Source organism: Staurois parvus, unplaced genomic scaffold (genome assembly GCF_062004578.1).
Source record: "Staurois parvus isolate SC_StPar_1 unplaced genomic scaffold, SC_StPar_1.0 ptg000635l, whole genome shotgun sequence".
NCBI classification, from domain to species: domain Eukaryota; kingdom Metazoa; phylum Chordata; class Amphibia; order Anura; family Ranidae; genus Staurois; species Staurois parvus.
The window spans coordinates 5,636,116-5,657,264 of NW_028318431.1; the positions used below are offsets into that span (position 1 = coordinate 5,636,116).

A 21,149-nucleotide genomic window follows, 5' to 3' on the forward strand; every position below is an offset into this window, starting at 1 on the left:
GTACCATTCCAGAGAGGAAAGGAGGACCGGTGCGGGTGAGCACATCGCTGGACCCCGGGACAGGTAACTGTGTGTTTATTAAAAGACAGCAGCTACAGTTTTTGTAGCTGCGGACTTTTAATAAACATAAAAACGGATGGAACTCTGCTTTAAGCACGTGATAAAACATTATTTGGTTAATTTTTCATTTGATAGAGGCGCAGGTTATTTTCACTCTTATGTTTTAAAAATGACAGATTGTACCATGTGTGTTAGGGTGTCATTTATTCTCAATGGCACCTAAACGCAGTGCGACTCTGCCACGATTGTTGCGTGATAAATTGTGCAGCAAAGTGCATCGTGCAAAGCTTGTTACCCAAAATGGAGCAGGAGCATCTTTTGGGTGTCAATTGTGGCAGAACCGCACTGCATTTAAGTGCCATTGCAAATGAATGCCACCCTAACACGCCTGGTGCAATTTGTCTTTTCTGCAAAGGCTTTGGGATCGCACACGCCCAGATGTGAACGGGGCCTGAGGGCCAGTTCACACTACATGCGTTTCAGTTTCTTTTTTTCTGCATCCAAAACGCACAAAAAGTAGGTTATATGGTTGTCAATGTCATAGTTCACATCAGTGCTTGCAGTTCCAGTGTTCCGGTTGCAGAAAAAAAAAGTAGAACATGCTGCATTTTTTCTGCACAGAACTGTGCTGGAACGCGCAAGGGCCGGCTCACACTATAGTCCAGATGCGGTTTTTATATGGTCCGGTGCATTTTTTATGCGTTCCAGGGCGTTTTTTATGCATTCCAGTTCATTTTTTCCTCTCTCTTTTTCTTCAATTTAAATAGGGATATGCGTATTCCAGTGCGTTATTGATGTTTTACCGCTTTCCAGTACAATTCTGTGCAGGAAGAATGCTTCTTTTTTTTCTGCATCCGGAACGCACTGGAACTGCAAGCACTGATGTAAATGATGACACTAGTATTATAATACAGGATTTATATAGCACCAACAGTTTGCTCAGCACTTTACAATATAATGGCAGACAATATAGAAACAATACAGTTCAATACAAGAGGGATAGGAGGGCCCTGCTCCTTGGAGCTTACAATCTAGGAGGGAGGGGCTAGTGGTACAAAAAGTAGTAACTGTGGGGGATGGAGTGGTTGGAAGAATAGAAGATTCCATTACATTATTATTACACAGGATTTATATAGTGCCAACAGTTTGCTCAGGGCTTATGACATTGACAACCATATAACCTACTTTATGTGCATTTTTGATGCAGAAAAAAAAATGCAACTAAAACTCATGCAGTGTGAACTTGCCCTAAAATGCATCGGAACACACGGTCCTATTTAAATGGTTAGCACTTCCGCCTGGCAGTACAAGGGTCATTGGTTCGAATCCCAGCCACGGCACCACCTGCCTGGAGTTTGCATGTTCTCCCTGTGCCTGTGTGGGTTTCCTCCGGGTATTCCGGTTTCCTCCCACACTCCAAAGACATGCTGGTAGGTTAATTGGATCCTGTCTAAATTGGCCCTAGTATGTGTATGAATGGGAGTTAGGGACCTTAGATTGTGCACCCCTTGAGGGTTAGGGACTGATATGAATGTACAATATATATATGTAAAGCACTGCGTAAATTGACGGCGCTATATAAGTACCTGAAATAAATAATTTAAATTGAAAAAAAAGAGAAGGGAAAAAAATGAACTAGAATGCATCAAAAACACATGAAACGCATAAAAAACGCGCTAGATAGCATAAGAAATGCACATGCAGAAACACATTCGGGAACGTATCTGGACTGCGTTTCTATAGTGTGAACCAGCCTTTAAGGAGAAAAGCCACAAATGTGCAGGGATAACATGCAAACTCCATGCAGATAGTGTCCTGATTGGGATTTGAACTGAGGACCCCAATGCTGCAAATACTGAACCCAGTCATACAGTCTCACACACATGGAATATGTCTTTGGGATATTGTGTCTCTCGGGGATCTGGCGATCCTGTCCTTCAGTGATCGGAGTACATTGTCCCCCCTCCAGCTCTCACACACTGGCGGCGCAGACACATGAAGCGTGTAAGCTGAGTTAGCCCCGCCCCCTGAGGGTCTGGAGTTTCACTCGAGCCCGGTAGCGCTGCACCACAGGTCCTGACAGCGCCGTAGAGCGGCTCTGAGTGGATTACGGTGTAATGTTCGCGGTGCTCTGTCTCTCGCTGCCGTTGTAATATTACCACATACAATTGATGTGCTGCGATCCGCCCGAGCTCCCGTTCTCTTTCTCTGCTCCGGCGACAAGTGAGCTAATATCGCCCTGAAAGGACCGTGCGCGGCCGCTGTGTCCGAGAAGGAGGAGTGATCCGGCCAGATCCGTAGAGCCGCTGCCGCCGCACAGCTCCGGGCACACAGCCACCTCCCGGGACATGCTTGTCGGGCCGCAGTGAGGCGGCTCCCCGGGCCTCAGCGCCGGGACCGAGCGAAGGAAGGAAGCGGAGGAGCCGGAGGGGGGAGCACAAAATGGCGGACAGTGCGCGGATCCTGCCCGGGTGACACTCCGGAGGGGGCGCAGCAGCACGGAGATCGGGACTGACGGTGTGCCGGACTGAGAGCGGAGCGGGACCCGCCGAGATCGGAGAGTATACGGTGAGCAGGGGGAGCACGGAGAGCCCCGGGCCTGTGTGATCGGAGGGGGGGAGGGGATCTCCGGGGACAGTCCCGGTGTCCTCACGTCCTGTACTCCCATCACATTCCTCTGGTACATGAGATGATGCCCCGAATATGGCTTCCTCCTACTGGGGACACGGGGCCCCACATTCTGCCCCATCTGACATCGTATATACTGTGGGGGAGGGGATTTATACATGTTTTCACCCGAAATTCCCTAACTATTCCTCTAAAAGTCCCACATTTCTCATTGGATTTCATTAGGAGGTGATTGTTGGGTGAATTTTGTGTGAAAACCTCCAGAGCCCATTCAAACCTCTGCTGTGCATTGTGGGGATGTACACTCCACCGCGCCGCATCTTGACGCATGTTACGTGTCTAAGTCCCCGCTCACACTTGGCGAGTTGGAATTGCTTGCAGAAACGTTGCGATTTCACATTGCAGCAAATCGCACGTTTGGATTCCATTATTCTTAATGGTACCGCAAATGTGCGATTTTTGCATTTTGTGAGCAACAGAATCAAACCTTTAAAAATGGCACAAAACTTGCCGCCTATAAAAGGAGTAGGAACGCCTTTTGGCTGAGAAATGCGCACAGGGCTGTCCTTTGAAGTGAACGCGCGGCACGCAGAAACCTTCGTAAATCGTGCTTTAAAAACTGCAAATAGGAGCGCTCATTCCCGCTACAAGCTAGGTTAGCTTCACACCCATGCAGTTTGCTTTTGATCTGTTTCTGCGGTGCTTTTTGCAATTTTGCACACGTTTTTTTTTTTTTTTTTTTGCGTTGTCAGGCAGATTAAAAAAAATTGCATAAAGAACGCACTACATGCTTTTCTGCAGCGTCTCCATTGAAGTCTTTAGAACCAAAAATGCAACATTTCGTGTTCTAAAAACGCAGCAGCTGATAAAAGCGCAGAAGTGAACATGTCCCATAGGAAAGCATGTCTCATTTATTTCAGGTACTTATACAGCGCCGTCAATTTATGCAGCGCTTTACATATATATTGTACATTCACATCAGTCCCTAACCCCAAGGGGTGTACAATGTAAGGTCCCTAACTCACAATCATACTCAAGGGCCAATGTAGACAGGAGCCAATAAACCTACCAGCATGTCTTTGGAGTGTGGGAGGAAACCGGAGTACCTGGAGGAAACCCACGCATGCACAGGGAGAACATGCAAACTTCAGGCAGGAGGTGCCGTGTCTCATGGACTGTAATCCGTTTTCTTCATAAAACACCAAAAACGCATAGGCGTGAGCCAAGCCTTAGGGTGGTTTGACACTGCTGAGGTTTGGGTGCAGCGTACCCGCAGTTTTCATGGCGTCACCCACTCTTTCCCATAGACTTGCTGGTATTTTGTCGCATTTTCTAAAAGCGCACCAAAGATGCATCGTGCAAGACTTAAATTGCGCCAAAAGTGCACAGTCTAATAGTCTTTGGAAAAGTGCGTGTAACCCGCATGAAAAGCACATGTACGCTGCCCTGCAGTGCGGGGGTGGGAAAGCGGCTTTAAGCCTCGTACATACAATGAGAATTTTGAATGAATGATATACTGTGATTTTTGTTTTTTTGTTCTTTTCTTGCATGCTATATTGTAAAGCGCTGAGCAAACTGTTGGCGCTATATAAATCCTGTATAATAATAATAATGCTAGTCTCATATCGATAACAAATAGGTTACTAAAGTTACAAAAATTCTTGTAAGACAGAATACAACTTCCTGCGATGATGTAATGTATTCTTTTATTTCTGAGCATGCGTGGCCGTGGTCACTCAATATGTTTTTGTTTTTTTTCAATGATTGAATATTGTACTGATTACCTGAAAATCATTCATTCTGTTATCTTCTGAGAGAATTTTTCGTGCTTGTCCCTTCGGATAATTTCGTCTTGATTGGCTCTCGAAAGCTGTGTGCGAACGATCAGTCTATTGGACAATCACTCTGAAAGAGGTATATTTTGTCCGTTTTTCCTCATTGTGTGTACTAGGCCTCATGCTCGGTTCATATTAGTGCAGTTGTGACGTGACTCAATTTTCAGTGCGATTTTGTATTGTGACATTGCGCATTTTTCATCTTTTTTTTTTCTTTATGAAGGAGACTTTATACGCAAAATGCACTTATATTAGGGTTGCACGATTATTTATTTCAGGTACTTATATATCGCTGTCAATTTACGCAATGCTTTACATACATATTGTACATTCACATCAGTCCCTAACCCCCGAGGGGAGTACAATCTAAGGTCCCTAACTCGCATTCATACATACATATACTAGGGCCAATTTAGACGGGAGCCAATTATCCTACCAGCATGTCTTTGGAGTGTTGCAGGAAACCGGAGTACTCGGAGGAAACCCACATAGGCACAGGGAGAACATGCAAACTCCAGGCAGGAGGTGCCGTGTTTGGGATTCGAACCAATGACCCTAGTACTGCCAGGCAGAAGTGCTAACCATTCAGCCACTGTGCTGCCCCGATTCCATTTTTTTAATCTACAAGTGCTCAAGTACTTGCCAGTACTGATTACCCATACCTTTTGCGGTGCGATTTGGCTCATACAAAATAAATGGCGCAAATCACACCACAACCGCGTGTGATTCAGACAGGAATCGTACTGCATTCATGTTCAAATTACATGCGATTCTTCACAAAGGTATCTGAGCATTTGCACGAGTTTGTAAATGCTTAGTATCAGCTCCATTGTTGGGATCGATGCAACCCTAAGGGCTCGTTCACACTTGACTTTATTTCTAACTCTTGCCAAATGCCCCTATAGCGTTTGACAGGCATTAGACGGGTGTTTGGGAAGCGTTTTTAACGGTCCTCAAATGCTCCCCAAATGCCCTATGCGCCGTTTTGAGTCAATTGATAGGGGTTTTCCAATTGTTAAAACCGCACCACAAACACCTATAATGAAGTTAAATGGTATTAATGCCTCGCAACCGCACCGCAAACGCCTGTCAGGTGCTTGAGGAGCGGCACCATAGACTTGAATGGGAGGCTTCAACTCCTGACTGGACATGAGGCACCAGTTTTACAGCAACGCTAACGCTTCAGTGTGAACAGCACTGTGTGCTGCCATGTGCAGAATTTTCATAGGCGTTTGAGAAGCGTGAAAACCACCTCCCAAATGCCTGACGCCTGCTGACAAAGCTAGTGTGAACGTAGCCTACTGGACATGTTTACGTGCATGAATTTCTGTTGAATTCTGTGGGGCCAAAATAGCACTGTAACCGCACCAAAGTAGTACATGTACCTTTCCAAAAACGCCTTGCGCTGTATTGATGTGCGGGCACCATAGAGAGTAATGTGATTTCCATTGTCATGTGATTCTGCATCAGAAATCGCACTAATGTGAACTTGGCCTTAGCTTGTTGTGGTATCCTCCATGTTGAATGCACTAAGGCCCCCTTCACACCTGTGATGTGCTTGTGTACAGAATATCATGGGGCAGCCCATTCACTGTGCATGCCAATGTAACGCCTGCACTTTTATGAAAGTGGGGATCCTGTGTTTTTGTAATGAGTATTTTGGCTGTAATAAAATGCGCATCTACCAGCCATGTTTGGGGTGTCCTTAAAATAAATAATGAAATTGCACATTCCTACGCCAAGAAATGTCTGTGTGAGCGCAGTGACCCTTGGCTGGAACCGATACCTGATGAAGGGGTCCTGTGAGACTGCGGTGCGCCATGTGGAAACGTTTTTGGGCACGATCGTGCAGTGCACTTTTATGAGAGCGTCTGAAGGACATGTGTGACGTGCGGTTTTCTGTGTTTTTGTAGACCCCTCCATTGAGGTCTATGGGACCAAAAGTGCCCAAATCTTCCAGCACAGGCACTCCTGTACTTTTTCAAGTGACAGGCAGTTAGTGAGACACCTGAGCACTCCGCTGTGCACAGACACCATATAAAACTATTGGATTTTTTACCTCCCTGCTCACTGCGTAATTCACGTATGTGGCAGCGAAAATGGTGGGCTTCACCATCAAGCCCCCACATGTTTAGGGCTTGTTTACAGTAGTGGTTGGGGGGTGGTGAGATCTTGCGGTTTAGCTACATTTTTACCGCCCCTCAACCACTCCCTTTAAATTGGAAAGGCAGCAGCTAGGGGTGTGCACATGCAGAAATGATACCTCTGTCAAGACTGCAACATCAAGTATAATTCCTTCATGTTTTCCCCCCACTCCCTTCCTAGTTGCTGCAAGAATAATACAAATGCAGGAATTATACCCCCTGGACCATGATGCAGCCGTGCATGGTAGTCTAGTATTTACAGGGTTACCCCCTGGACCATGGTGCAGCCGTGCATGGTAGTCTAGTATTTACAGGGTTACCCCCTGGGACCATGATGCAGCCGTGCATGGTAGTCTAGTATTTACAGGGTTACCCCCCTGGACCATGATGTAGCCGTGCATGGTAGTCTAGTATTTACAGGGTTACCCCCCTGGACCATGATGTAGCCGTGCATGGTAGTCTAGTATTTACAGGGTTACCCCCCTGGAGCATGATGTAGCCGTGCATGGTAGTCTAGTATTTACAGGGTTACCCCCTGGACCATGATGCAGCCGTGCATGGTAGTCTAGTATTTACAGGGTTACCCCCCTGGACCATGATGCAGCCGTGCATGGTAGTCTAGTATTTACAGGGTTACCCCCTGGGACCATGATGCAGCCGTGCATGGTAGTCTAGTATTTACAGGGTTACCCCCTGGGACCATGATGCAGCCGTGCATGGTAGTCTAGTATTTACAGGGTTACCCCCTGGACCATGATGCAGCCGTGCATGGTAGTCTAGTATTTACAGGGTTACCCCCTGGATTATGATGTAGCCGTGCATGGTAGTCTAGTATTTACAGGGTTACCCCCTGGGACCATGATGCAGCCGTGCATGGTAGTCTAGTATTTACAGGGTTACCCCCTGGGACCATGATGCAGCCGTGCATGGTAGTCTAGTATTTACAGGGTTACCCCCTGGACCATGATGCAGCCGTGCATGGTAGTCTAGTATTTACAGGGTTACCCCCTGGATTATGATGTAGCCGTGCATGGTAGTCTAGTATTTACAGGGTTACCCCCTGGAGCATGATGCTGCCGTGCATGGTAGTCTAGTATTTACAGGGTTACCCCCTGGACCATGATGCAGCCGTGCATGGTAGTCTAGTATTTACAGGGTTACCCCCTGGACCATGATGCAGCCGTGCATGGTAGTCTAGTATTTACAGGGTTACCCCCTGGGACCATGATGCAGCCGTGCATGGTAGTCTAGTATTTACAGGGTTACCCCCTGGATTATGATGTAGCCGTGCATGGTAGTCTAGTATTTACAGGGTTACCCCCTGGGACCATGATGCAGCCGTGCATGGTAGTCTAGTATTTACAGGGTTACCCCCTGGGACCATGATGCAGCCATGCATGGTAGTCTGTATTTACAGGGTTACCCCCTGGATTATGATGTAGCCGTGCATGGTAGTCTAGTATTTACAGGGTTACCCCCTGGATTATGATGTAGCCGTGCATGGTAGTCTAGTATTTACAGGGTTACCCCCTGGGACCATGATGCTGCCGTGCATGGTAGTCTAGTATTTACAGGGTTACCCCCTGGGACCATGATGCAGCCATGCATGGTAGTCTGTATTTACAGGGTTACCCCCTGGGACCATGATGCAGCCGTGCATGGTAGTCTAGTATTTACAGGGTTACCCCCTGGACCATGATGCAGCCGTGCATGGTAGTCTAGTATTTACAGGGTTACCCCCTGGACCATGATGCAGCCGTGCATGGTAGTCCAGTATTTACAGGGTTACCCCCTGGACCACGATGCAGCTGTGCATGGTAGTCTAGTATTTACAGGTTTAAAAACAGGCGGTGAGGAAGCTATACAATCAATTATCACAGATACCTCTGGAGAGTGATCTGAGCTTGGATTGCTCTTCAGAGTGCAAAGCAGATGTAAAGGAGGCCTAAACTCCATGATGGCATGAGGTTGTGTGCTCAGAGCGCGCTCCCAACAATCTGAGCTGTCTGATAACTCTGTTGCGGCTTCTGTTCGGGAGGCGTGAGGACTGGCCCCTGATCATGCATCCGCTGAGAGCCAATTATAGCGTCCACATGATACAGATTCCGTGCCATCTCTTGGGCATTGAAGCTCACTTACAGGCCTGTCAGGAGGAAACATTAAGGGGTTAATATTGAGCGTTTTTTAGCTTGAAGCTTCAAGACACTGAAAGGGGCTGACACCGCTCATACGCTAAAATGTCTACACTCTGCTCTACTGAGTATAGGGGGCAGTTCATTGTTACAATGCATTGTATTTTTGTTCGTGTTTTTTTTTTTTACGCTTTATTGAATTTTCACAAAATGACATTTCAGGTCTCTGCAGCATGTTGCACTTTAAGAATGCAGAGCATCTCACCTCAAGGCAGAGTTGTAGTGTGAACAGGGCACTTAAGGAACAATTGTTTTCTTTGTCCTTTTGCATTGAGGCTGCACGCCCTAAGACTGTGTCTGTGATGTACATGCCTTGCAGCACCGCTTACATACAGTGACACACTGCCATGGGTTGTAGTGCTCTGTGCTGCAGAAAAAGACGCAGGTTTATATTTATTTGGACATTTTAGTGCATTGTCACGTCGTTTGCTTGAATGGGCTCCTGTAATACAACGTGTGCTAATGCAATGTTTGAGGACGCCTTGGTGTGAATGGGCCCTTCTAAGTAAACTCCTTCATGACCAGTGAGATCATTATCTTTGCGTTCCATGGTACACCCTGTGTCTTGGTGCATCTCCATGCTGCAGTTTCCCTGCACTTACCGGCAGCCTGTTCACTCTGTGGGAAGAGTAGTGCCCCATCATTTTGTATCTGTGGGAGGAGTAGTGCCCCATCATTTGTATCTGTGGGAGGGGTAGTGCCCCATCGTTTTGTATCTGTGGGAGGGGTAGTGCCCCATCATTTTGTATCTGTGGGAGGGGTAGTGCCCCATCGTTTTGTATCTGTGGGAGGGGTAGTGCCCCATCGTTTTGTATCTGTGGGAGGGGTAGTGCCCCATCCTTGGAGCCAGCGGGAGGTGTAGTGCCCCATCCTTGGAGCCAGCGGGAGGGGTAGTGCCCCATCCTTGGAGCCAGCGGGAGGAGTAGTGCCCCATCCTTGGAGCCAGCGGGAGGAGTAGTGCCTCATCCTTGGTGTCAGTGGCAGGAACTATGCCCCACTGTTGCTGCCAGTGGGGGGAATAATGCCCCAAGGGCTGGAGAAACGCAAGCAAAGGGCCACAGATTGGAGACCACTGCTGTACAGGGACCAAGGATGAGAATTTTTTTACAAAATCTCAGAAAAGCCAAACAAAAACGTATCCATGGCTTAATAATAATGATAAAGTAAACTGTGTAACTAAGCCCTCCAGTGTTTGCCTCCCCTCTAGCAATGTGACATCTGCAGGCTCTCTTGCCAGCACCAACATCTTCTCTCTGGTTTCTGGTTTTGGAGTCTTCAGCTGTTTTGGTTGGCCGGTGTGGGATGACATAACCCCACGCCTGCGCATTAGCGTTTATGCCAAGTATTGTGTGTAGGGCACCAATTCATTTCAGTGGGCTGCCCTACGTATGAGAAATTCTGAATAGAAGTCCCCTAACTCTTTTCTGAAAGATGCATCGTGGTGCCATTAACAATAATGGGCACTGCTGTGTGTCTGTTAACAGGCAGTGAGTTTCTGTGTGTGTCTGAAAAGGGCGCGATTCTCTCTACCTGCAAAGGTCTGAACCTAGCCAAAAAAACCTACGCACACGATTCTCAGGTTTCCATAAGAGAAAGATGTTATTACTTTGTTTCTGAACCAGTAAGAGATGACATTTAGGTGGCAGGTGATTGTTGAAAATAACACCCAGTCAGCCTGTTGGGATTCTCTCCAATGGTCTGGGAGATGATAGAATATACGGATAATATAGAAAATAGCAGAGCTCAGAGTGTAAAATATGGAGCATTGTGTCTCCAGTGTAGAAAAGTATCCGCTACAACTTTCAAAGAATGATGTCCCCAGTTGTTAAACAAAATTGCTACTAAAGTATCGGTCAGAGAGGACATTCCTGGTCAGCAGAGTGAATGGCAACAATGTATAAACGATGGCTCAAGAGTTCAGTAAAAATGTAACCAACACGGTGGAGGGAAATGTAACCTCGAGTATGTGAGGAAAATACGGGAGAGATCGCCTCTTAGTACTGGTCTGTGGATAAATGTTGTCCCAATAAATACTACAGAGGTCTCCTGAAAATGGAGTCCTCCAGTCTGGTTTCAGATGTCCAGGGGGAGTGTAATACATATCCGAGATGAGACATGTCTTGCTTGTGGCCAGCAAGATAGCGTTCTTCAAGAGGAACCACAAATGCAGGATGTTGGAGGTAGGACTCTTCAGCTATTGCATTTTATACATTTTAGTCCTCATGCACACTGGGCGCTTTTAGGCTCCATGCACGCGCGGGGCACTTTTAAGCTCCATGCATGCGCGGGGCGTTTTAATAACGCTGGTAAAGTTAGCTGTGTAAAGTCACGTTAAAAACGTGAGTTTTTTCAGCATTTTTGTATTAGTGTTTAGCTGCGTTTTGAGCCTTTTTTTTTTTCTGTTCTTTAATAAATTTTGGTCTAAAAACACCATTTTGCCACGAATTACCGTGTTTTGCTGTGCTTTTCAGCATTAGAGTGTTATTGCAGCTAAAAAAAACTCCTCTAGAAACCCACTATTCCTGGGGGTTTTTTTTTCCAGCCCCTGCCAAAAAACGTTGATTACAGTCTGTGTTCATGGACACATAGGATAACATGCTGGGGAGTTTACTGGCTGTAGAAAAAAACATCAAAAGCCAAAACCGTCCAGTAAATGTCCAGTGTGCATGAGGACTAGTGGCTGCTGTTTTTGGTGTTTTTTTTTTCTTCTACAGCCAGTAAACTCCATAGCATGTTATCCTATGTGTCCATGCACACACTGACTGTAATCTGTTTTTTGGCAAAATGCTAATGCAAAAACGATGAAAAACTTGCGTTTTTAATGTGACTTTACACAGCTAACACTACCAGCGTTATTAAAACACTCAGTGTGCATGGAGCCTTAGGGAGAAGGATGCTCTTTCCTCAGGAAAAGACCTACAGTACAGTAGGCACCCTCCTTGATAAAGATGACTGGTAACTGATTGTGTGTCGCCCAGAATACAAATATATAGTCGGTAGTTCAGAGATTGTGGAGTGGTGAGTTTTTATTTATTTTTATATATCTATATATGTGTGTATGTATGTATATGCGAGTATGTATGTATTTGTGTGTTTGTATATACATGTGTATGCAATTCTTTGAGAGTGATGTTTTGAACACCATTTGGATTGTTCTCTGAACTCTTGCACAGGTTTATATATGACTTTTCACAGATGCACAGAGGGTCTGAGGACCATGAATCAAAATGCATGATAAGCACAGTCAGTCCCTGGCAAGCGGTGCAGTGCTATCCTTTGCTGCCGAAGCATTGCAGCCTGTGTTCACCATAGAGTTGTTCATATCCAAACTGTGTCCTTGACAATACATATGTGTGCCTTGGTAGGTTGGGTGGCTAGTACTGTGCCTAACACAATTTACAGTTTTTACGTTTTCTTTGTATTACTTTTTATATTTCAGATTATTCACAAAGGCAGCATATATTTTTTGCTGCATGCTGCCTTTGAGCGTAATCTTGTGTGTACATGATGAGAATCTTGTCCCTGACCGTGCACGGCTCTACACGCAGGCACAGTTCAGTACAGTGTTTGGTCCCATCTAGCTGCAGCGTGCCATAGAATTTGACCTGCCGCAGACAGTGGGGCTGCACCCGTCCCTCCGGAGTACATTGCACCTAGAGGGTCCTGTATGCTAGGGGCCCTTAACCACTTGCCTACCAGGCACTTATACCCCCTTATTTACCAGGCCAATTTTCAGCTTTCAGCGCTGCCGCACTTTGATTGACAATTGCGCGGTCATGCAACATTGTACCCATATGAAATTTTGATCATTTTTTACTCACAAATAGAGCTTTCTTTTGGTGGTATTTAATCGCCACTGGGCGCTTTACTTTTTGCGCTATAAATAAAAAAGTGCAAAAAATTTGAAAAAAAAAAAAGTTTCTTTGTTTCTATTATAAAATTTTTCAAACAGGTATTTTCTCTCCTTCACTGATGTGCGTTGATGAGGCAGCACTGATGGGCACTGATAGGCGGCACTGATGGGCACTGATAGGCAGGACTAAAGGGCACGGATAGGTGGCACTGATAGACAGCACTAATGAGGTGTCACGGATAGGCGGCACTAATATGCAGCACTGATAGGCGGCACTGATAGGTGACACTGATGATGGGTACTGATAGACGGCACTGACTGGCATCACTGCTGGGCACTGACTGGCGGCACTGACTGGCACAACCCCTGGGCACTGACTGGCTGCACTGCTGGGCTGCACTGCTGGGCTGCACTGCTGGGCTGCACTGCTGGGCTGCACTGCTGGGCTGCACTGCTGGGCGGCACAGGTGGGTGGCACTGCTGAGCACAGGTAGGTGGCACTTCTGGGCACAGGTGTGTGACACTGCAGAGTGGCACAGGTGGGTGCACTGCTGGGCAGAGGTGGGTGATCTGCTGGACACAGGTGGGCGGAGCTAGTGGGCGCACTGCTGGGCACAGGTGGGCGGAACTTGCGGGTGGCACTGCTTGGCACCGATCATCAAGGCGCACTGATCATCAGTGCCCTGATGATCGGTGCTGATCCCCGCTCTGACAACTGCCGGTTCTCGGCAGTACTTTCCTCACGATCTGACAGCGTGAGGAAAGTGCAGCCGAGAACCGGCACTTGCATTTCCCTCTGATCAGCGTGTCATTGGACACCGCTGATCACGTGGTAAAAGGCCGCTGTGATTGGCCTTTTACCACATCACGTGATCAGCTGTGTCCGTAGGAGAGCGCGTTCTGGGAGGACGTCATATGACGTCCACTCAGAACTGGCCGGCCGCAGTGTAGCCGTCATTCGGCTATCTGCGGTCGGCAACTAGTTAAAGTGTATGTAAACTCTAACAGTGGTAATCTCCTATTTACTCACTTTTCATCTGTTAAAAAATATGTAAACCTGCTCATTTAATACGACCACGCTGGAGGCAGCCTATAAGGTATTGTTTCACTGGTACTGGGTTCCGGCTCGGTTGGCCCGGGCTAACCTTGCCTGTAGTGATCAGTGTTTTTGGGGTTGTGGCCATCGTGGAGATGTATTGCATATCTGGTGGTCATGCCCGAGACTGTCTCGTGTGTTTAGCCTCCTTTTCACCTTGTTTCATCTCTCCATCCGCTGGGATGCTCGGTATGCTTTGCTTCATTGCCCCATACCGGGCCTCTTGGCTCATCAGCAGAAGTTGGCTTCCTATCTGTTTTTATCGGCCACTAGAACAATTGCTCAGGCCTGGAAGAGTCTGTTTGTCCATCTTCAGGGAGTGCAGGATCGTATGACCACTATGATGCTCAACGAACAGATGTCGAGTATCCGCAACGACTCCCAACGTAAAGTTTTGAAAATATGGGAGCCGTGGTTGCAATATGCCTTTCCCACACTCTCCCCAGCTAGTCTGGGGATGTAATGGCGTTCGGTATTGGCGCTCTTGGACCCCTGCTCTTTGCTCCTTCTTTTTTTTTTTCTCTTTCTTTTCTTCCCCTCTTTCTTCTTTTTTCATTCTCTCTCTGTTTTGGTGTGACTGGACTGCTGCATTTAGTTGTTATAGTCAGTTACAGTAATGTTTTGTAACTTATGTGCCATTGATAGCCTCTGCGTGGGCGTACCTTTTTCCCTGTTGGCATTAGAGCACCATTTTTCCTTTTTTTTTTTGTTTTTTTATTTTGCATTTTTTTTTATCTGTGCAATTGATAGCCACTGCGTGGGCGTGTTTTTATTGCCTCTCTTTTATACTGTTTAAAAATTAATAAAAACCATTGAAATAGAAAAAATATGTAAACCCAGCATTTCATATTCTTGATATATGCCTGTTGTACCATGGACTTGTATGAAAAAGTTTCCTGTTCTCTTTGTATTTCTTCCCTTTGTGTGAAAATCCTGGTGTTCTTGCTAGTCCCTTTGCTTTCCTAATAAAAACTGACCACACTAGGCAGGAAAGCACAGTATGGTTAGTTTTTAGCTGTGTCTGGAACTCGGTCTGCTCTTCTCCAATAATTAGACTTGTGCTGACATACCAATATACTCTGAAAGATTTCAGTACGTAAATACAAAAAAACTCCATTCATTACATTTGCTCTTTAATGCACAGTATACATAATATAAAGCTTGCATATGACTATCCACTAATTCCCACCCATAATAAAACAAAAGCCGGCAGTCATAACACACAGACAAGCCGTTGTTACCTTGTCTTCTGGACTTGCTGTTTTTACTTTTTTGATCTGTTCTCTGCCAAATCGGTGAAAGGGCATTGGCACTGGTTATACCTGTTTACAGCATGCAGGCTAAGTGTACATAGTTGTGTTTGGCCAGTTGTGACCATAGGACAGTTTTTACAAGATATGCCAAATGCTTTTCATTTGTCTTAAAAGTGGCAATAATGTGTTTCCTGTTAGCAGATTTTTGTTTTAATTACACAAGAAATACTTTTATTCAGCCATGTTTTCAGCAAATGACATTGCTGTATATACAGATTGAACTTTTAAGGCTTGATCACACCAGATGCGCTGGACTGCCTTGGCAATCGCAATCCCAGTGCATAGATAAAGCAAAAATCCTTATGTCCATTCATACCTCTGTGATGCAGTGGTGTGCTCTGCAAAATGGTATGGCATGTAGTGCTTTTTTTTTTTGGCAAAGTATGGTGCGACACAGTCCATTAGAAACAGAAACGACACCTCCTGCTCACTAGGACTCTGAACAAGGGTGGAAGGGAACCTTGAAACAGTTCCACCAATGCATGGAAAGTTGTGCAGCTCTAGAACAAGGCTTGGGAAACGTGACCGATAATGTAAAGTGAAGCAAAAAGAGAGCGCACCAGAGCTCTGATGAAGAAGGGTCCCACTTCGAAACGTGTCAGCCTCACTTAGTCTACCCTCGTGATGTGACTTCCACGTTCCTTTGAGGATCTGTAATGCTTTTTATACTTCCTTGTTTGTGAGTATATATTTTATTCAATAAAATCACAGTTGACTGAGGTAATGCGCAAGGTTTGTGCTCTCTCTTTTTGCTTCACTTTACTGCGACACAGTCCATCACATTACACTGCAGCCAAAAGGACTTAAATGTCATTTTTGGACATTTTAATAAAGTTCTCACAAAAAATAAAAAAAAGCACTATTTTTCAGCACAGCCACTTTCCAGCTCACACCGGAGGTAGTGCATGCTGCTAGTGTCAAATGTCAACAAATTCATGGTCTTCCATTGGACACATAGGTTCAATAATAATAGGAATATGGGATATAGATAATATAGGAGATTGTCTAAAGATACTAAGATGGCAATCTTTTATATTGCATCGTTTGGGTTTTTCTTTCATATACCTATGTATTACAATAACAGGGATGTTCAATTTACATCACCTGACTTCTGGGACATGTAGTTCCGGATGACGGACAGGTAGTTTTTTTTTTTTAACATTCAGCACTGTTGCGGCCAATCAGCAGGGCTCACCTGTCAGGTGGAAGCATTCAGGCAGCTGTGCTGCTGACCAAATTTCTTCCATGCAGCAACCCACGACAGTGCCAGCCTCCATTTTCCCCCCTCCGCTATGTCTCCCAGGCTCAGATTGCCCATCTGCAGGCCCAGAAGCAGTTCAGTGGGTGCCGGCAGATATAGGGGAGGGAGCACAACAGACCCGTCCGTTCCCCTCTCCCTTCTTGTCCTGACCCGGAAGTCCCTTCCGGGTCCCTGTTGACAGATTTCCCGGCCATCGAGGCTGGGAAAGAATGTAATAAAGTTTGACGCACTGCATTACATCCAGTGGAGTACAGGGGAAACATGCAGGGACTTTTTATACACCCTATGTGCCCAGTTCTCGATTTTGTTCATTGGTTTCTGTTCCTTATGTTGGGGATGTTCACATTTCCGGTTGCCTGGTCTGAGGCTTGGTGGACAGTTTTTTTTTACCATTAGTACCCACTTTTTTGGAGGTTTCATATAATGCTTTTCAGTAGTGTATCAATGCAACAAGCTTATTTTCTTGGTTGTCTTAAGCCAGCCATATATGAAAGGGCCAGTTCAGCAGGATATGGGCACCCTGGTTGTAGAGACGTTGATATATCGATCAACTTCTGTACAACCTGTTGCTTTTTTCTGAACAATCGGTGCCACCATCTATAGCCGGTAACACTGATCATTTTGTTTTTTGACAGCGGGGAAGATTCCCTGCCATCACAACACAGTAGCACGAGAGTGATTCCCCCATCCACCATGAATGTGTAGACGGGCAACCGGCACATTTTTTTAAAAATGTTTACATTCAACCCACTGGCTGATCAAAAAAAATGTATACGATATAGCCTGCCTTAGTATACATGCCAGGAATTTTTAAAGGATAAGTTCACCTTTTGGAACATGTTACATGTTCCACCTGTTTTTTTAACACCCCCCCTCCCCCCCCAATTGATAAATAGTACACAGAGACTTCTCCCTGTACTATGTCAGATTTGAAAACAGTGTGGTCGTGCGGGGCTCTGGTCACATGTCCACGCCACTCGTTCAGAGTTCTGTGAATGAGTGCCTACAAGTTCCAGCAGCCTTAGCGGCTGTCGGCTTGTACTTTTCAATGAACTACCATGGTGCTGTGGAGCGCTGTTGTAGTTCATTGAAGCTTCCTATCAGAATATCTGCTTGACCGTACTTCCCGTATGGCAGGCAGATATTCTGACAGGTCTGCAGGAGACCTGCATGGCATCAGCGATCTACTGATCACTGGTGCAATGCTTTACAAGCTCCTTTGGACAAAAATAATAAATGCACATTTTTTTCAATTGCAAAAATATGTGCATTTGTTATTTTTGTCCAAAAGGTGAACTTGTCCTTTAATGATGAAAGTTATAAATGTTTACATTGAATTTTTCTGTATGCTGTTAGCAGAATTAATTGATTAATAATTTACACTGGTTTTTGTTTTAGTGGTTTGCATACTTGCCTTGTAGCCATGGGGTCCTGAATTTGATAACACCAAGGATAGTTTACTATGCATACTTCTTCCACAGTCCAAAACTAAACCGACTTCCGAAGCACTCTGCAGTGGGCATTGGCTCCCTCCATTCTCCAGCATCCTGTTTTTTCCCAACTGTTTCCTAATTACTGTCGCGTTGGTGGTGGTGGGGGCAATCAGCAACACAGTTCGCACTTCCCCACTATCATTGTACCCAAGAAGCAGGGGATTTGTTGGCCTGCTGCAGACTAAATGAAGCTAATGTGGCACGTAGGTAAGAATTTCATGGCTTGTTTTGCTGTTTTAACTAAGCAGTGATTTTCCTTACTGGCATCTCCATGCTGCTTTTTGTGTCTTGGAAAAATATAAAATGGAGCTTTTTTGAAGCTGAAACTACATTTTAGGGGATGTTACGGAGTAGTTGGGTAAGTTCGGTATGAGTTAGAGGGAAATAGTTGGTTAGATTCAGGTTTTAGGAGTGTTCTTTTTAAAGTTAAAAGTTCAATTTAAGGTGAGGGTAAGGAGGTGGTTAAAGTAGGAAACAAGTTTGTAGAGGTCACTACGTTTTCCAGCCAGGTACAATGTTGTAGGCAAACAAAACCCAACATACTTTCCAAATGGCAAGCTTCAACAGTGAGGTTGAATGGTCAGGTTGTAAATTGACTTCAGGCAGACTTTAACTAGCTTGCAACCAAATTACTATTATCCAATGGAAGTGACTGTAGGAGCGACAATAAACTGTAGTTTTTTTTTTTTTTGTTATTGGGATTTCTATGGATGCTTCAATATTTTAATGCTTTGTAAAAAAAAAAAGCATTTGCCTTAAATGCGTTAAATATAGAAGAGTTCTTACCTTCTCCTTTCTATTTTTGAGTTATTTCTACAAGTTAGAAGAACAGTTAGGAATTTTCGGGGAATGCATGTTGGCTGCTTTCAGTGTTGTATCCTCCATGTTGAAGATAAGCTGCAGAGAACCTCAGAAACCTGTTGAGTGGATGGATCTGGTCCTGTGTGTAAAGTAACGGGACAATAGAATTTTTTGAACTCTGGGAAAGTTGAATCACTCTATATTTAAAAGTTCTACATCAATTTCTTTTGGATTTGTGTGATTTTTATGTACATTACTGCTCACCTTAATTCATCCCATCTTTTTGTTTATCGTCTACATAGAGGTGGATGGGCAGCCTAATGCTGAATTGCCTTAGCTGCTAGCTGTTCAAAGACCTCTTTGATGGGAACTGTATCAGATGAGACATATTAATGGCATCTGTGTGATATCCCCTACTAAGCACTAATTAATACGAGTGATATTAAGGAGGAGCGTCCCACCAAAAAAATAAGTCCGCATCTAACAAATACTGTAGCTGCTGACCTTTAATATAAGCACACTTACCTGTCCAGGGGTCCAGGACCCTCGTCACCTGGATTAGTTCTTCACTAGCTTCTGTGTTCCTAGGGCTGGCATTGCAAGTAAGGGAAATTGAAAGTGAAGCTTTGTGGCTTCACAGCCAGTTTCCTACTGCACATGCACGAGTTGTGCTGTACCTTGTGATTGGTCCCAAGTCTTTGAACTTGTAAAAACCAGGAACCCCCCCCCCCCCCCCCCCCCAAATAAACAAGTCACAAACATAGTGCATTTGCCTGAACCAGGTCGCATGGGTATAAACACCTATGCAATCTGGTTCCAGTGCAAAATAAAAAAGTTGCCTGCACCTTTTTGATACAGATGAGATTTGAGACATTCAAAATGAATGGTGTCCTGAGAGGAGCGCAGACTGTTTTGTTGATATTTTGAGATTGGTTGGTGATGAAGCTGGGGTATGTTGTGGATAGCTTTGTATGATGATGATAGAATTTACATTTTGTTTTTTGTTGTGTGGGTGAAAGCCAATGGAGGGATTGGCAGACAGGGGTAGTGGACACTGAAAGGTTAGTTAAAGCAATGGTAAAGACGGCTTGGTGACTTGTACCTACAGATACACTTACAATACACCGCGTTCCAAATTATTATGCAAATTCTTTTTAAGTGTCACAAAGATTAAATATTTTTTTCAGTTTAACTCATGGATGGCATTGTGTGTCAGGGCTCTTTTGATCACTGAAAACAATCTCTGACACCTGTGATAATTAGATTGGCCGGTGAGCCCAATTTAAAGAAAAACTACTAAAGGAGGGTGTTCCACATTATTAAGCAGAGCACCATTTTCAAGCAATATCGGGAAGAAAAAGGATCTCTCTGCTGCCGAAAAGAGTGAAATAGTTCAATGCCTTGGACGAGGTATGAAAACATTAGTTCACGAAAACTTAAGCGTGATCATCGCACTGTTAAGAGATTTGTGGCTGATTCAGAGCACAGACGGGTTCGTGCAGATAAAGGCACATTGAGGAAGAATTCTGCCAGATCCATGCATCGGATCAAGAGAGCAGCTGCTAAAATACCATTACATAGCAGCAAACTGATATTTGAAGCTTCTGGTGCCTCTGGAGTCCCACGGACATCAAGGTGTAGAGTCCTCCAGAGTCTTGCAGCTGTGCATAAACCTATTCAGCCACCAATAACCAATGCTCACAAGCAGAAACGGCTGCATTGGGCAGAAAAATACATGAAGACTAATTTTCAAACAGTCCTGTTAACTAATGAGTGCCGTGCAACCCTGGGTGGTCCAGATGGATAGAGTAGTGGATGGTTGGTGGACGGCCACCCTGTTCCAACAAGGCTGCGACGTCAGCAAGGCGGTGGTGGAGTCATGTTTTGGGCTGGAATCATGGGAACAGAGCTGGTCGGCCCCTTTAGAGCCCCTGAAGGTGTGAAGATGACCTCTGCAAAGTATGTGGAGTTTATGACTGACCACTATCTTCCCTGGTACAGAAGGAAGAACTGTGCTTTCCGTAATAAAATCATCTTCATGCATGACAATGCACCATCTCATGCTGCAAAAAATACCTCTACATCAATGGCTGCTATGGGGATAAAAGGAGAGAAAGTCGTAGTGTGGCCTCCATCCTCCCCTGACCTCAATCCTATTGAGAACCCTTGGAGCATCCTCAAGCAAAAGATCTATGAGGGTGGGAGGCAGTTTACATCCAAACAGCAGCTCTGGGAGGCTATTCTGACATCTTGCAAACAAATTGAAGCAGAAACTGTCCAAAAACTCACAAGTTCAATGGATGCAAGACTGTGAAGCTGCTATCAAATAAGGGGTCCTATGTTAAATGTAACGTGACCTGTTAAAATGTTGTTAAAAGTTTGATTGATTTCAGTAAATATGCTGCAAACACAACAAATGACAATTTTCATTTCTTTACAACCTATAAAGTGTTTTGAAACTTACTGTGCGTAA

General features: G+C 45.1%; 1 protein-coding gene across 1 annotated transcript in view; it reads left to right on the forward strand.

Annotated features, from left to right (window-relative positions):
• Window positions 1-2,148: 2,148 nt before the first annotated feature.
• LOC149449204 (nuclear receptor corepressor 1-like) overlaps window positions 2,149-21,149 on the forward strand; it is a gene marked incomplete at its 3' end in the record, with an annotated part of 180,567 nt that continues 161,566 nt past the window's right edge. Inside the window, exon 1 of the mRNA XM_089693693.1 lies at window positions 2,149-2,628. The remainder of the gene's footprint in view (window positions 2,629-21,149) is intronic.